Source organism: Phyllobates terribilis, unplaced genomic scaffold (assembly GCF_046119375.1).
Source record: "Phyllobates terribilis strain yellow unplaced genomic scaffold, ASM4611937v1 Scaffold_8__6_contigs__length_399053987, whole genome shotgun sequence".
In the NCBI taxonomy this organism is placed as follows: domain Eukaryota; kingdom Metazoa; phylum Chordata; class Amphibia; order Anura; family Dendrobatidae; genus Phyllobates; species Phyllobates terribilis.
Window position 1 is genome coordinate 292,269,070 of NW_027362768.1, and position 13,777 is coordinate 292,282,846.

The 13,777-nt window shown below is 46.4% G+C and overlaps 1 protein-coding gene across 2 annotated transcripts in view; it reads left to right on the forward strand.

The window, feature by feature from the left end:
- CDC42EP1 (CDC42 effector protein 1) overlaps positions 1 to 13,777 on the forward strand; it is a 57,003-nt gene that overhangs the window by 14,718 nt on the left and 28,508 nt on the right. Inside the window, exon 2 of one of the 2 annotated variants that reach the window (XM_073644394.1) lies at positions 1,043 to 1,194. The exons of the other annotated variant lie outside the window; for it this stretch is intronic. The gene's annotated coding sequence lies outside the window, so the exon portion shown is untranslated. The remainder of the gene's footprint in view (positions 1 to 1,042; positions 1,195 to 13,777) is intronic. 2 annotated transcript variants of the gene reach the window in all.

The following is a 13,777-nucleotide window of genomic DNA, read 5'->3' on the forward strand; positions in this document are numbered from 1 at the left end:
CTGGACCCCTTGGCTCGTGGACGCAGCGCGACACGGGAGGCTTACACCCGTACAGTGTACCTGAGAACCTTAAACAAGAACTGTGAGTAAAACTCGGATGACTGCACTGTACTGCCTCCCTCAGTTATTTCTTCTGGGCCATCTCGCCTGCACTGCAAGCCCCAGCATCACCACCATTTGCACCTACACTGCCCCGGGGGCCCGCTCCGCCTGTGGGGAGCAGAAACATCGCAGCTGCCATCCCATCACCCCCCGGAGGTCTGCAGCAGCGCCGGTAACCATTACCGGAAACCACATGTGGCGTCACAAGACAAACTGTATACTAAAACCCCTTTTTAAAGAGAGACCCAGAGTACGGGCCCGGGAGCCGACTGTCGTGACATCCTAAACAAGGTAAAAGGCTCGGGTACCGAGTCCCCTATATTCCCCCTGGGTGACACACAAAAATGCATAAAAAATGCTACTTGTGAACATAGCCCAAGGTGTGGAGGAGTATTTTTGTTTTTGGTTATTTATTTTACCTTATACACAAGTCTTTACCCTGGAAAGGAAGTTCCTTAACATATTTCACAGGAAAACCGTTTCAGTTTCGTTTTTGAACGTTTTATTGTGAGCCCGTAAAAGTGGCTTAATACCTCTGACCACGTTGTTGACAGCAGTGACCTGGGGGTCAGAAATGCTTCATGGGGCGATGCCCATGCTGTCATTTGAGCACTATCACTATCGTTTTGTGCACTTTTTAGGCTTTCTACAGACTGCCGGGGGTGCCACAGCAAAAATGCTCGGGTCTCCCATAGACTAACATTGGGCTCGTTGCTCGGGTCGAGCACCCGAGTATCACAGTGAGCTCGTCCCCAGCTTCGAGCACCCGAGCATTTTAGTGCTCGCTCAACACTAATAATTAACATTTAATTAGCTCACTATCTGTATCATTTATGATTATTGTTTTCCACTCCATAACTAATACCGGTCTGCTTCATTCAGTGTATTGGCCTGGTCCTTATGCTCTTTATTCTGTATTTTTTCTCTGCACTGGTAATAGATGGGTGGATCTGCTGGACAAAGCCAAATATGCTGCAGAAACTGCTGATTATACCAAATTTAGCTCAGCCTCAAAATGAAAACTGCTACTGAAAGCAAAGAACGAGAAAGCAAGAGTGAACGAGGGAGTGACTTCAGGAGAGAAAGTATCTGGTGGGCATGAGAACTGTACTTTTGGCAGACCTTGTATATTAATGTAACCCTTTCATTGCTGCAGACGTCTGGAAAGTAGCAGTATAAGTGTCTGTCCAATTTGGCAGCATATATCATAGCTTTTTTTTTATTAGATGCAGATAGTTATAAACCTGTTATCACATTCTTATTACTATGTGCCCACTGCCACTTTACTAATGGCTTTGGCACGCACACACAAGTTAGTGCCTTAATAATATATAGGAATGAATGTAATGGCTCAGGCATTATGTCAAATATAGTAAGAATGTAAATAAAATACGGACATAAAAAGATATGCAGTATAGAGACATTGTGATTTTTTTTTTAAATGACAGCAAGAAACACCAGCGCCTTGTCTCGGTTTTTAGTACATTTCTGATTTGTGAGCAATAGCTGTGAGCAAATGTTTCCTGCAATTTGCTTTCCACAATTTCCCAGCCTGTAGGATCCATTAGGCTATTTGATTTGTATGTTTAAGATTCACTTTTGGCAATTTAAAAAAATAACGAGTGAATATTTGTCCCTTTGCGTTCTATGGCTGGGTAACCATTAATCATTTATGATGCATAAATTCACTTTCCTATGCCGCCTAACTCAAGCTGCTCAATTTCTTAAAGAGAATGTATCACTTGCCATAAATACTTTGTCATTTTTTTTTTACCTGGTGTAAATGTCGCTGTACTCCTGAACCGTTTTTAATTTTTGTTCTTGTGCCTTTCCATTTCTGAGATATGGACCTCTCTTTCTTTATAACCCCAATTCCAAAAAAGTTGGGACGCTGTGTTGTAAGTGCAGAAAAGAAGAATGAAATCTCTTACAGAGATATTTTATTCACAACAGAACATAGATCACAGATCAGAAGGTGAATATTAGACATTTTTCTTTTTCATGTGAAAAAAATTAACTGATTTAGAAATTGATGGCAGCAGCTTATCTCAAAAAAGTTGTGATAGCACCATGTCTACCAATGTGGAGCATCCCCTCTTCTTTTTACAACAGACAGTGAACATCTGGGAAGTGAGGAGACCTATTGCTGGAGTTTTGGGAGAGGAATGTTGTCCCGTTCTTGTCTGATGTAGGATTCTCGCTGCCCAATAGTCCGGGGCTTTTGCCAGATTTTTCATTTCATAATGCGCCAAATGTTTTCCATTGGTGAAAGGTCTGGACTACAGGTGGCCGAGTCATCACCTAAACTCTTCTTCTGTGAAGCCATGCTGCTGTGATGGATTCAGTGTGTGATTTATCATTAGACTGAAAAAAGATAATTAGTTCATATCACCTGATACTCACAGGAATCCCAGGCTCACGGATTAGTATCCAGCATACACTTGCAAGGATATATAAAGAAGGTAAAATCCGGTGCCACATGAGATAAATCCTTTTATTCCAAAATTAAAAATCACAACATATCCCTAGGAGGGGAACAACTGCTTTATCATTGTCTTGCTGAAATATGCGAGGCCTTTCCCGAAACAGACATTGTCTGGATGGAGCATATGTTGTTCTAACCCCTCTAAATAATGCTCAGCATTGATCATCCTTTCATGTTAAGCTGCCCTTGTCAAGGGCAGTAATGTATCCCCAACCATCAGAGATGCAGGAACTTTGCGCTGATAACAAGCTGGATGGTTCCTCTCCTCTTGAGTCCGCAAGACACGACGTCCATGGTTTCTATAAAGAATTTCACATTTTGATTCATCTGACCACAGGACAGTTTTCCATGTTGTCTCAGTCCATTGTAAATGAGCTTTGGCCCAGAAAAGACGGCAGCATTTCTGGATTGTGTTGATATATGGTAGCTTGTTCTTTAACTTGCTTTCGAGAATTGCACTGCAAACTGTATTCACAGACAGTGATTTCTGGAAGTATTCTTGACCCATGCAGTGATTTACATGACTGAGTCACTTCTGTTTTTAATGCAGTATCGCCTGAAGGCCTGTAGATCACAAGCTTCTAATATTGACTTTTGTCCTGGTCTCTTGTGCACTTGGATTTCTCCATAATCTCTGAATCTTTTGATGATATTATGTCTGTAGATGGTGGGATATACAAAGTCTTTGTAATTTTACGTTGATTAATATTTTTCTGCAAATGTTCCACAATTTTTAGACGTAGTTGCTCACAGATCGGTGAACCTCTGACCATCTTTGCTTCTGAGAGACTCTGCCTTTCTAACACGCTCTTTTTATACACAGTCATGTGGCTTAGTTGAAAATTAACCCTCCAGCTTTTTTTACATTAGTACCACTTACTTTTCCAGTCTTTTGTTAACCCTGTCTCAACTTTTTTGAAATGTGGTGCTGCCATCAATTTCTTAAATGAGTTATTTTTTTCAAATAAAATAGAAAAATGTCCAACGTTCGCCTTCTGATATTTGTTCTATGTTCTGTTGCGAATAAAGTGTGGCAATAAGATATTCCCAGATTATTGCATTCATGTTTTATTTATATTTTGCACAGTTTCAACTTTTAAAGAATTGGGGTTGTAAATGGAAATCTAGTCATATTAGGCAAGTGAACGTGGTCCTCATCTTTTCTCTGTGGGCGAATATCCTGAGCACCACACTCCCTCTTCAATAAGACTAGATTTCCAAAGAGGAAAAAAGGGTCCAAATTTCAGAAATGGGGAGGCACAGGATCAAAAAAAAGACCATACCAAATTTAAGAGAACAATGGGTTTTATACCAGATAGAAAAGTTAACATATATACGGCAAGAGACAGGTCCTTTTTAAATATCCCATCAGGTCTTAAGACACCCCATCCTTTCAATTTTGAGAATTTTGAGAACAGATCAATATTATCAACTACATCTGACTCCTGACACTGATAAACTGAGAGGAGATGCTTCGTGGCACCAGGAATAGCGGAGTTCTGTACATTGTGTAGTAGCGATGAACAATGCTGCAAACTTTCTCCTATACAAGAGAATGGTAAAGAGCGTGCAGTACCATTCATGCCCACTAGACAATGAATGGAGCTCTGCCACTCTGCCACAGGACAAGGCTCTCATAGACTTCCTCTTTGAAGAGATAATTTGCATATTTAATTTCCCAGAGGAGCATGCAAAGCGTTTAAGTCTCCTCATACTGGCATGCCAGACCTGGCATATCACTCTCCACAAGGAGAAACCTTACCCCTTAGATCCATAGACTTACACTGAGAGCTTGTGACAGTAACCTCTGACTTCCAGTTAATTAGAAGTTGAGGTACAGGACCGGACTAGCGCCGGGAACAGCTCAAGATGGCGACTGGTAAGTATAATACTAGGGTCAGGGAACTTAGATTAATGGCACCACTCCAATGCTGAAATTTAAAAAAAAACACCGGAGAGGTGCTTTAAATGCTTGTATTAAGGGCTAAAAGTCATATTTTACAATTGGATTTCATTAAAAAAAAATCCTACCTTTGGCTTTTACAAGCACATTCAACTTTGTTGTGGTGTGTGGTGTTAAATAAGTTAAGAGAAACTCAGAAAAGAAAACATAAAAAGTTACAATCTATTTCATAATAAATCATCTAGTGATTAAAGTACAAGAATGCAGCTAGTACAAAACTAGCAGCAAAATATGTTTGGTAATATATAACTTTATTCAGCACACTGAACTTCTAAAATATCACTTAATTTTGTATTTTTGCTATTATATTCATGTATGAGTTGGTAAATAGCACACAATATTAATTGCATTGGTATTTCTAATGGCGTCCAAATGATTATGATTTTTCACAATTTTGCAAATACTCTACAATTTTTAGAAAGCTAGAAATTGTGACAATTCTGCCTTGTGTTGGATACGAAAACAGTGTCATATCCTAAGGATTCCATATAATTTCACATATGGTAAGATCAAGAGGCATAGCTAAGGGGGACTGATGGGGTATGTGTCCTGGATGCTGAGTGCCATGGGTAAAAGGGATAGCTAAGAGGGGCTGATGGGGCATGTGTCCTGGGTGCCATGTGTAAAGAGGCATAGCTAAGGGAGACTGATGGGCATGTATTCTGGAGACTGAATGCCAGGGAATAAGAGGCATAGCTAAAGGGACTGATGGGGCATGTGCCCATTATGCTGGGTGCCAGGGAGTGAGAGGCATAGTCAAGGGGGACTGATGGCGGGGCAGGTGTTCTGGAGACTGGGTGCCAGGAGCTGAAAACATAAATAAGGGGGACTAATGGGTATATGTCCTGGATACTGGATGCCAGGTTGCTAGAAGCATCAATAAGGGGGAGTGATGGGGCATATGTCCTAGATACTAGGTGCCAGGGAGTAAGAGGCATAGTTAAGGTGGACTGATAGGGCATGTGTCCTGGATACTGGGTGCTGGGTAGCTAGAAGCATCAATAAGGGGGAATGATGGGCATGTGTCCTGGATACTGGGTGCTGGGTAGCTAGAAGCATCAATAAGGGGGAATGATGGGCATGTGTCCTGGATACTGGGTGCCAGGTAGCTAGAAGCATCAATAAGGGGGAATGATGGGCATGTGTCCTGGATGCTGGGTGCCAGGGAGTAAGGGGAGTAGTTAGGGTGACTTGTGGGATATGTGTTCTGGAAACTAAATGCCATGGGTAAAGAGGCATAGCTTATGATGACTGATGCCGTAAGTATGCTTGATGCTGTTTGCGATGGGTAAAGACTAAGAGGTATAGCTAAGCGGGGTTGATGGGGCATGTATCCTGGATATGTGGGCCAGGGCACCATCAAACTTTCGTGCATTGGTGAGCATATCTAGATACAATGGCAACCAAAAGTTTGTATTTTTATTAAAAGTGTGATTACTTCTGTCTGGTTGTTGTGATGCCATTTCCGAGTTGATGAATTGAAAGTGGATGAAGTTGTCATCATGCAAGACCTTAATTTTAACCAAAATGCTTTTGAATATAGTTATGGTCATTTAATTAAAGAAAACTGACTGCCAAAAGTTTTGCATATACTATTTATTGATCACAATATAGAGTAATTCGTTGCTTACAGTGCCATAACTTAGTATTTTGTAGCATAGCCTCTTGCTTTAATTTCTGCACCACACCGTTGGGCCATTGAAGCCACTCGGGTATTGAAGATATCTGTAGCGTCGGCATCTCTGCCTCCTGCCGGGCTGAGAAGACGATCCCCTCACTGCTGCGGTCCCTGTCCGGTGTCCTCCGGCTCCCCTCCTGCGCGTGCCTGGGGTGCGCGCACTGCATGCAGTTCCCCGGGCACTGTGCTTAGGGCGCGCGTGCGTGCGCTCCCTCCCTCTTAAAGGGGCCACGCGCGTCGTACTAAAGAGTCCCCAGCCAATGGCCAGAGGACTTCCCCTATATAAGGCACCTCCTCTAAAATGGAGGTGCCTGTGCAAGATTGTTGTTTGTGTGCTAACACTCTCCTCAGTCCTCAGGTTCCAGTACCCACCAGCCTGTCTATCAGCCGTGCCCGCCAGCCTGTCTATCAGCCTTGCCCGCCTTTCTATCAGCCGTGCCCCTCTGCCTGTCTATCAGCCGTGCCCGCCAGCCTGTCTATCAGCCATGCCCGCCTGCCTATCAGCCGTGCCCGCCTGCCTGTCTATCTGCCGTGCCCACCAGCCTGCCTATCGGCCGTGCCTATCTACCCGCATCACCTGCCTGTCTACCAGCTGTGCTCATCCGCTGTGCCTGTCGGCCTCAGCCATCAGTCCCGTGGGAGTCACCTGCTCTCACACAAGGTCGGTCCCAGAGTGGCACCTGGTTCACCTTCCCGGTCCCTCCTTGGTTCACGGAGTCGACTAAGCCGCCGTGTGACCAGGGTCGGTCCGGGTAGGCACTTAGTTACGCCCCTTTGGTCCCTCCTTGTATCACAGCACACAGGTTCCCCCACCCGGATCCGTAAAAGTTTGCACAGGCCATGGAATCCGGTGGCTCCCAGGCTCTTTCGCTCTCAGACCTGTACCAAGAGGTCTCTCGCCAGAGATCCCAACAGGATACTATCCTGTCCTATCTGTGGACAGTCAACTCCCGCCTGGACGCGCAGTCCACCCTGACTGTGTCCGCCTCTAACCGAGCGGCACCCGCTCCGGCGGCACCTCAACACAGTGGCACTGTGGCATCCGGCTTTGGTCCCCGACTTTCTGCGCCTCCACGTTTCAGTGGTGACCCTGCCCTATGTCGAGGCTTCATAAATCAGCGCACGCTGCACTTTGAGCTCCTGGCAGATGACAGTATGCCGTGCATTTCCGCACCCTCGCATCTGAACTGGCCTGGAACAGTGAGGCTCTGGTGTCCACCTTTTGGGAGGGCCTTTCTGGACGGATCAAGGATGAGCTAGCCGGTCGTGACTTACCTCCATACCTCCCTCTCTGGACGACCTGGGGTCATTAGCTACCCGGATTGACATCCATTTTCAGGAGCGTTCTAAGGAGACGACCCGGGAGATAAGACCCCTGCGTCTCGACCAACCTTCCAAAGGCCAGTCTCGCAACCAACATTTACCCCGGTGTCTTCTCCAGAGTCTATGCAAATAGACCAAGTTAAGATGGTCAAGTCTCGCCAGGAGATCCGCCGCGCCGAGGGGAGTTGCTTCTACTGTGGCAGTATAGAGCATCAAATCTGCTCCTGTCCGGTGAGACCGGGAAACTCCAGTGTCTAGGACCGGTCGGAGAGGTCGTCCTATGCAAAAGTTCTTCCTCTCCACCCTTGACTCTTTCCTTTTCAGTTACCAGTGATGAGACCCGCTTCTTTGAGACTGCCTATCTGGATTCCGGAGCGGCTGGGAATCTCATTTAACAGGCCGTTGTGGAGCGTTATCAGATCCCTACCATGGCTGATCCTTTAGCGGTTTCCTCTGTGGATGGAAAGCTTCTCTCTGAGACCATCTTATTTGTCACTGAGCCTGTAACTCTTCAGGTGGGAATGCTACATTCGGAGAAGATCTCCTTTTACATGCTGTCCGGTCTCTCTCATCCCCTCTTGCTTGGCCTGCCTTGGTTACAGAGACATGAGCCCGTCCTGAATTGGAGCTCGGGTGAGGTGCTCCGTTGGGGTCAGGAATGCCAAGTCTTGTCTGGTTCCGGTTTGTCCTGCTCGACCTCTGTCTACTCCAGCTAACCTACCTGGCCTACCGGCACCCTACTGGTCATATGCAGACATCTTTGATAAAAAGGAGGCAGAGACACTACCACCTCATAGGCCGTATGATAGCCCCATTGATTGAATACCTGGTGCTTCACCTCCTCGCGGGCGAATCTATCCCTTGTCTCTGGCCGAGACCCGTGCTATGTCTGAATACATAGAGGAGAATCTTGCTGGGGGATTTATCCAGAAATCAACCTCTACGGCTGGAGCAGGATTCTTCTTCGTCAAGAAGAAAGATGGCTCTCTTCGTCCTTGTATCGACTATAGAGGTCTAAACCAGATTACCATCAAAAATAAGTACCCCCTGCCTTTCATCTCGGAGCTGTTTGACCGCCTAAAAGGCGTGAAGATCTTCACTAAGCTCGATCTTCGTGGGGTGTACAATATGGTCTGGATTCGCCAGGGAGATAAGTGGAAGACGGCATTCAACACGCGGGATGGTCACTACAAGTACCGCGTGATGCCCTTCGGTCTCTGTAATGCTCCAGCCGTCTTCCAGGAGTTAGTAAATTACATCTTCCGAGATCTCCTGTATTCCTGCGTGGTGGTGTACCTGGACGATATCGTGGTGTTCTCCCCTGATCTGCCCTCTCACCGGAGGGATGTTCATCAGGTACTACTGTGGCTTCGGAAGAATCGCCTGTACGCTAAGTATGAGAAGTGCCTCTTTGAGCAGACCTCTCTACCATTTCTGGGATATATCATTTCTGAGACCGGACTGCGGATGGATCCTGAGAAGGTGTCTGCCGTCTTAAAGTGGCCCCGACCCGAGGGGTTGAAGGCTATTCAGCTGTTTCTGGGATTTGCTAACTATTACCGCCTCTTCATTCCACATTTCTCCTCCCGGACTGCTCCCATCTCTGCTCTCACCTGTAAAGGAGCAAATCCCAGGGAATGGACTTCTGAGGTGGAAAATACATTTGTTTCTCTTAAGCAAGCCTTCTCCTCCGCTCCAGTACTACATCGTCCTGATTGCAATAAACAGTTCTTCCTGGAGGTTGATGCCTCTTCCTCTGGGGCCAGAGCAGTGCTCACCCAGAAATCCTCGTCCGGGCGAATGGTGACCTGCCGCATCTTCTCCAAACTCTTTTCTTCGTCCGAGCGCAATTACTCCATAGGCGATCGGGAACTGCTGGCCATCACATTAGCGTTGGAGGAGTGGCGCTACTTGCTTGAGGGGGCTCTGCACATGGTGGTCATCTACACTGACCATAAAAACCTTGCATACTTGCAGACCGCCCAAAGACTAAATCCGCGTCAGGCCAGATGGTCTTTGTTCTTTGGTCATTTCTGCTTCTCTCTCCATTACCGCCAGACAAGGATGCTCTATCCCGATTTTTTCTGTCTACCGACCAAATGGAGGAGCCTCTACACATCATTGACCCCTTCAGAATAATGACTGCTGCTCCGTTTGACCTGTCTCATCTACCTCCTGGTAAGACCTTTGTAGCGGCTCAGGATTGGAAGAGGGTCTTACTCTGGGGTCATTCGTCAAAACTGGTTGGTCATGCCGGCCAGAGGAAGACGCTTCTGCTCATTGCCCGACATTAATGGTGGCCCACCCTGCGCAAGGATGTTTCAGATTTTGTCGCAGCTTGTTCCTCTTGTGCCCGTAACAAGATACCTAGGCACCTTGCAGCTGGTCGTCTTCTTCCTCTTCTCGTGCCTTCTGCTCCTTGGCAACACATTGTTATGGACTTCATCACTGATCTCCCGGTATCTTCCGGTTCTACCATCATTTGGGTGGTCGCTGACCGCTTCTCCATGATGGCTCACTTCATCCCTCTGCCTGGTCTTCCGTCCGCACTTGTGCTGGCTAAGGACTTCATCTGTCACATCTTTCGTCTCCACGGCTTACCCCTCCGCATTGTCTAGGACCGAGGAGTTCAGTTCACTTCTCGCTTCTGGAGAGCCACGTGCAAGCTGCTGGATGTCTCTTTGGACTTTTCTTCGGCCTATCATCCTCAGTCCAATGGTCAAGTGGAACGTATTAATCAGATCCTTACCAGTTTTCTTCGGCACTTTGTCAACGCTCACCATAGCGATTGGGTAGAACTCCTGCCTTAGGCTGAGTTTTCTTATAACAACCATGTGAGTGAGTCTCTGCTAAGTCTTTGTTTTATGTGGTTTACGGTCGACACCCCAGAATTCCGTTTCCCGTCTCCTCTTCAGTGGACAATCCTACTGTGGAGTCTCTCATCAGTGAATTTTTGGTGATTTGGGAAGACACTAGATCTGCGCTTCTTCAGTGCTCCGAGTGGATGAAGAAGCATGCTGATAAGAGACGTCTGGATCCGCCTCTATTTCGTCCGAGAGACAAAGTCTGGCTTTCCTCCAAATATGTCCGTCTCAAGATACCATCATACAAGTTGGGCCCACGGTTCATCGGTCCTTTCGTGATTTTAAGCCAAATAAATCCAGTGGCGTACAAGCTGAAACTCCCTCCCTCCTTACGGATTCCCAATTCCTTTCACGTGTCTCTCCTCAAGCCTGTAGTCCTTAATCCTTTCTCTGACGATCCAGGTACCACTCCAGCTCCAGTCTCCGCTGAGGACGTCTTTGAGTCTTTGAGGTAGAGAACATTTTGTCCATCAAGAGGGTAAGAGCAAAGACTTTCTTTTGTGTGGATTGGAAGGGGTTTGGCCCCGAGGAGAGGTCTTGGGAGCCCAGGGAGAACATTCATGGCCCTCGTCTTCTAGAAAAATTTCTTGCGGGCCTAAAGAAGAGGGGGCATGAGGGGAGGGGGGTACAAAATCTTGAGGGATCTTGCTCCATTCCATTTACAAATCTGCGAACAATTCATCCTTATAGCTATGGGTGCGGGCCTCAACTCGTCACCTTAACTCATCCCAAAGATGCTCTATACAGTTTAAATAAGGTGATTGGCTCGGCCATTGTAACAAGCGAACATTTTTGTTTGCTAACCAATTTTTGACCAAATTAGATGTGTGCTTAGTGACGCGCCCCCTGGGCCAGTGTTGTTTGGGGGATACCCGGAGCCGGATCAGATGGGGGTTGTAGTCTCCGAGTGGCGGTGACCCGGTCCGTGCCCAGGGTGTCAAGCTCAGTGTGTGGCAGTCCTACAGATGTTACTGGATGTTCTTTAGTGTCGACTACGCCACCCGTTGATTTGCGGTCACTACGGCCGCCGCTGCAGCAGGGTCCGCTGAGGCTGGTGGTGTGTGTGCAGCTCAGGTAGTATAACCCCCAACGGGAGGGGTATAGCCTCAGGGGGTCAGTTGTAGAGGGTGGTGGTTGTGGTGGTGCAGTGAGGATGGTAATCAGACTCAGAGTCGGGCTGTGCAGTTCAGGGTCTTTACTTACTGCTGTTGTTCTGGTCACTCTGGCCTTGAGTGACCACCCGAGCCGTGCTGCGTCCACCAGGTCCTGGACTCGGCCAACCCCCAGGTGATTCTGGAGCGTGTTCCTGAGCTCCCTTTCTGACTTGTCCTTCTCTCTGGCCTTCCCCACCAGGGATCCACCTAAGTCCGGCTCCCTCGGGCCTCTTGTTGGTAAAACCCTTGTCTCTGGGTTCCCTGACCCTATTCTTGGTTTGCCTTCCGGGTGGATTTAGTGGGTGGTCGTGGCAGATCCTGCCCACGACCTCCGGTCTCTGGCTAAGGATTAGTGCCCTCCACCAGTTTGGGATCCGGTACCCTTGTGCCAACTCTTCACCCTCTGGTCTAATTTTGGGTTCTTGGAGTTCCCTCTTCTCCCCCTCTGGGTCCTTCTTTTCTCCTCTCTCTCACTCTCTTGGCCTTGGAGCTGGCTGAGCTGCTCTGCTTGTCTGACCAAACCTTTACAAAAGACCCTGTTCTAAGATGGTTCCCACCTTATATACTCCCTCTATGTGTGAGCTCAGGTGACCAGCACCCAATGAGCTCCTAGCATTACCCAGACTGCTCCCCCTATCTGCCCCTACACTACTGGGATGTTCCACCCCCCTCCCACTCCAGCCAGGGACAGACACTGTCGTACCTGCACATTTCTCTAGTGGGAGTACCATTGATCTGTCCCCCGGAAATGGGATGTGTGTAGTGCATGCAGCCTACTGAGCTCAGTTCCACACTCCATCCTTACCCGGGAGTGGAATATCACACCTCTGGCTTGAGGTGTAATACCCCTGTAGCAGCCGAATCCTCAGGGTGCTACACTTAGGATCATTGTTTTGCTGGAATTTCCATCCCCTGCATACTTTGGTTTTACCATGTTGGAGCATTACACTCTCCAGTTTATCCTTGTACATGGTGGCATTCATATTTCCATCAATTCTATACAGGGGGCCAATGGCCGATTCAGAAAAGCAACCCCAAACCATGACATTGCCACCACCATGTTTCACTGTCGGTACTTGGTACCTTACATCATTACGTTTTCTAATTGGGCAGTGTATATATAGTGCTTACCATCACTACCAAACAGATTGAACTTGGATTCATTCGACCACAACACCTTAGACCAATCTGTCTTTTTCCATTGGCTATGTTCTTTGGCAAACTCAAGTCGGACCTTCTGGTTCTTTGCAGAGATGAAAGGCTTTTTGACTGGACCTCGTGCATTCAACCCTACTTCTCTTAGCCGTCACACCACAGTTTGGTGACTCACTTTGACCCCATATTCTTCGTTCATTTCGTGTGAAATCTGTCCAGCACTTTTATGGACATCAGATACTGACTTTTTCTTAATAATGTGATCAACTCTGGAGGAAATGTTCCGTGGTCGTCCACTTCTCGGTTTGTCAGCTGTTCCATAACCTTTTTTTTCTTTCTTTAATATACGTGACACTTGACTCTGAGAACTGTTGAATCCCATAGCTACCTCTTTTAGGCTTTTGCCTGACTTCATTCACTGACTGCCTGAGATTTGGTGATAAATTTGGCTTTATCTTTGCCATGTTTTAACCTAAAACACACACCGAAAAAACAATTATTTGACAAAATTTGACTACCCATGACAAAATATGCAAAACATTTGGCCCTGCGAATGTTGAAAACTAACACATAAAGGGATAAAACAATGTCAAACACAATTTTCGTCCTTATAGCTGACAAACATTTGTGTCCGGTTTACTAAAATCACCAGGAAAATGGCATCACAACAACCAGGCAGAAGTAATCACACTTTAAAAAAGAATGCAAAACTTTTGGACGTCACTGTATCTTGTCTCACAATAGGCTTATCTCACTCAGTTAAAAAGTCATAATTTTATTAATATCTCCATTTTATCTATACTTGTTAGTCTATCTAGATATTTTGCAATATTTCCAAACAGAATCTTTTTCTCAGGTATTCATCCACATCTCCTGTGGCCCTTTTCTAGCCTGATATGGTCCGATTATGATAAAAAATATTAATTAACCGTTTTTCATGAAGGAAACTTGTGGGATCACTTTTTATACACAACCTTGTTATTGTCTTTATCGCCTGAAAAGAATATAGCCTAGAAAATGCACAATGTGGCTTCTATAGTGCAAATTGTAAAG